Raw genomic sequence first — 3,357 nt, 5'->3', positions numbered from 1 at the left:
AGAAGTCGCACCTTTCAATCCAGAAATTGAGAGGACACTACATAGACAAAGGAGGCACACACAACAGCAAGAGGAACAAGAGATTTGGCAACCGATAGAGGAAATTTTGATAGAACTACCATTTGCGGAAGAGATGGCCGAAAATGACCCAAATAGGCGAGTTCTACGAGATTATACTCTACTGGGAACACAAGGATCTCAAACAAGCATAGTAAGGCCTACGGTAAATGCTAACAATTTTGAGATTAAACCATCACTTATCCAAATGGTTCAACAATCTCAATTTGGAGGTAATGCAGTAGAAGATCCTAATACACACTTGGCTACATTCTTGGAAATTTGTGATACAATTAAAATGAATGGAGTTAGTGATGATGCCATAAGGCTAAGATTGTTCCCATTTTCATTGAGAGATAAGGCCAAACTTTGGCTACACTCTCATGCTCCTAATACTTTCACTGGATGGGATGAACTATCAAGAGCATTCTTAAATAAGTATTTTCCACCAGGTAAGACTGCTAAGTTTAGAATGGATATCACTAGTTTTAGCCAATTGGAAGGAGAATCATTATATGAGGCATGGGAAAGGTTTAGAGATTTGCTTCGGAAATGTCCACATCATGGACTGCCGGAATGGTTAATCATACAAACCTTCTATAATGGTTTAGTTTTTTCTACTAAAACTATGATCGATGCAGCTGCAGGTGGAGCTTTAATGGGTAAATCACCCCAAGAGGCTCATAATTTGATAGAAGAAATGGCAGCAAATAACTACCAATGGGCCAATGAGAGAGGTAATACAAGACGTCACGCAGGTATGATCGAAATGGACACTCTCAATATGTTGAGTGCTCAAATGAATAATGTGATGAAATTGCTAAGTAGACAAGGTGGAGTTGGTCCAAGTTCATCTAATGCACATGTAGCATGTTGTTCTATATGTGGAGGTGAACATGATAGTAATGAGTGTGTTGATTCTGAACAGGTACAATTCGTCAATAATTACAATCGTAATGCTCAAAATAACCCCTACTCGAATACTTACAATCCGGGGTGGAGAAATCATCCAAACTTTGGATGGAAGGATCAAGGAAATCAACCAAGGCCAACCAATCCACCGGGATTTCAATCAAGGCAACAACAAGCTGAAACTAAACCTGGTTGGGAGATGGCAGTGGAAAAGCTTGCAAAAGTTACCTCGGACAGATTTGAGCGAGTAGAAGGAAGGTTGGACCAACTCACTACAATGTACAGGAATGTAGAGGTCCAAATTGGTCAAATTGCTAGTTCTTTGAATAATCGAAATCAAGGAGAATTACCTAGCAAAACAGAGGTCAATCCTAAGGAGCATGTGAAAGCCATTACTCTTCGTAGTGGTAGACAATTAGAAGATCCTCCAGTGAAGGAAGTTGAGAAAGATGAGAATGAAAAACAAGAAGAAAAGCAGAGGAACCAAGAGGCGATTGTGGAGGAAAATAGTCGGGAGAATCCAAGAGAAAAGCAACCATCATCTTCCACTACCATTCCAATACCCCCTGCGGTTCCATTTCCACAAAGATTAAAGCAAAATAAGTTTGATAAAGATTTTGAAAAATTTGTTAAACTTTTCAAACAATTGCACATTAACATTCCTTTTGCCGATGCTATTTTGCAGATTCCATCTTATGCGAAATTTCTCAAGGAAATCATGACTAGAAAAAGAAAGTTGGAAGACTGCGAAACAATAGCATTAACGGAGGAATGTAGTGCAATTATTCAAAATAAGCTACCACCGAAGTTGAAGGATCCGGGGAGTTTTTCTATACCTTGCACCATAGGTAACGTTGATTTTTCTAAGGCATTGTGTGATCTTGGTGCTAGTGTATCATTAATACCTTTAACGGTGGCTAGACAATTGGGTTTGCATGAGCTTAAACGCACTAATATCACTTTGCAACTAGCGGATCGGTCTATTAGATATCCATTGGGAGTGTTGGAGAATGTATTGATAAAAGTTCAAAAATTTATCATTCCAGTGGATTTTGTGGTATTAGATATGGAAGAAGATATATCTATGCCAATTATTCTAGGTAGACCATTTCTAGCTACTGCAGGTACTATTATTGATGTAAAAAATGGCAAGCTTAAGTTTCAAGTAGGTGAAGAAGAGGTAGAATTTAATTTGAATGAAATGGAAAAATACCCTTCTTTTACCGATCATGCTTATTCTATTGGCACAATTGATAAACTAACCCAAGAGATGAGTCAAGTCAACTTTGACTTAGATCCTCTTGAGTATTGTTTAATGAGTTTAGGTAAGCAAGAAGATGTTTGTGAAGAAATTGAAGAATTGGCCAAATACTTGGATTTTCAAGCACCTTATAAAAGGGGTAATTTGTATGAAAGTCTTGGCCAAGGAAAAGGGTTTTCACAACCTTCAGAAATTGAACCTCCAAAGTTAGAGCTCAAGCCACTTCCGACTCATCTAAGGTATGAATTTCTTGGAGAAAATAAAACTTTACCTGTAATTGTTAGTGCTGACCTTGATGATGAACAGTGTGCAAAGTTGTTAAGAGTTCTAAGAAGGCGTAAGAAGGCAATTGGATGGACAATTTCAGACATTAAAGGTATAAGTCCTTCTATATGCATGCATCGAATTTTATTGGAGAACGGTTGCAAACCAGTGGTGGAAACACAAAGAAGACTCAATCCAAACATGAAAGAGGTGGTAAGAAATGAAATTCTTAAATGGCTTGACGCAGGTATAGTTTTTCCTATCTCCGATAGTGTTTGGATTAGTCCAATTCATGTGGTACCAAAGAAAGGTGGAATGACTACAATCGTGGGTAAAAATGATGAATTAATTCCATCTAGACTTGTGGTAGGGTGGAGAGTGTGTATCGATTATCGTAAGTTAAATACGGTAACAAGAAAAGATCATTTTCCCCTACCATTTCTTGATCAATTATTGGAGCGAATAGCCGGATATGAATTTTACTGTTTTCTTGATGGTTTTTCAGGATATAATCAAATAGCTATAGCTCCAGAGGATCAAGAGAAGACCACATTTACATGTCCTTATGGCACTTTTGCCTTTAGAAGAATGCCATTTGGGTTATGCAATGCTCCGCAACTTTTCAACGATGCATGATGGCTATTTTTTCTGATTATATTGAGAAAATTATGGAGATATTTATGGATGATTTTTCTGTGTATGGTTCATCTTTTGATCAGTGTCTTCATAATTTGGAATTGATTTTGCAGAGATGCGAGGAAACAAATCTTGTACTGAATTGGGAGAAATGTCATTTTATGGTAAAAGAAGGAATTGTTTTAGGACACAAGATTTCCTCCAAGGGAATTGAGGTGGATCAAGCC

The 3,357-nt window shown here is 37.6% G+C and overlaps 1 non-coding gene across 1 annotated transcript; it reads right to left on the bottom strand.

Annotated features, from left to right (window-relative positions):
* Positions 1-520: 520 nt before the first annotated feature.
* On the bottom strand, positions 521-627 carry LOC113757677. The gene has a single exon (XR_003466450.1). It is a non-coding gene; the product is annotated as a small nucleolar RNA R71 (small nucleolar RNA).
* Positions 628-3,357: the final 2,730 nt, after the last annotated feature.

Source organism: Coffea eugenioides, unplaced genomic scaffold (assembly GCF_003713205.1).
Source record: "Coffea eugenioides isolate CCC68of unplaced genomic scaffold, Ceug_1.0 ScVebR1_3227;HRSCAF=4402, whole genome shotgun sequence".
Taxonomy (NCBI): Eukaryota; Viridiplantae; Streptophyta; class Magnoliopsida; order Gentianales; family Rubiaceae; genus Coffea; species Coffea eugenioides.
Note: the sequence above shows the minus strand (reverse complement) of the source record. Positions and strands in the feature narration are given on the sequence as shown.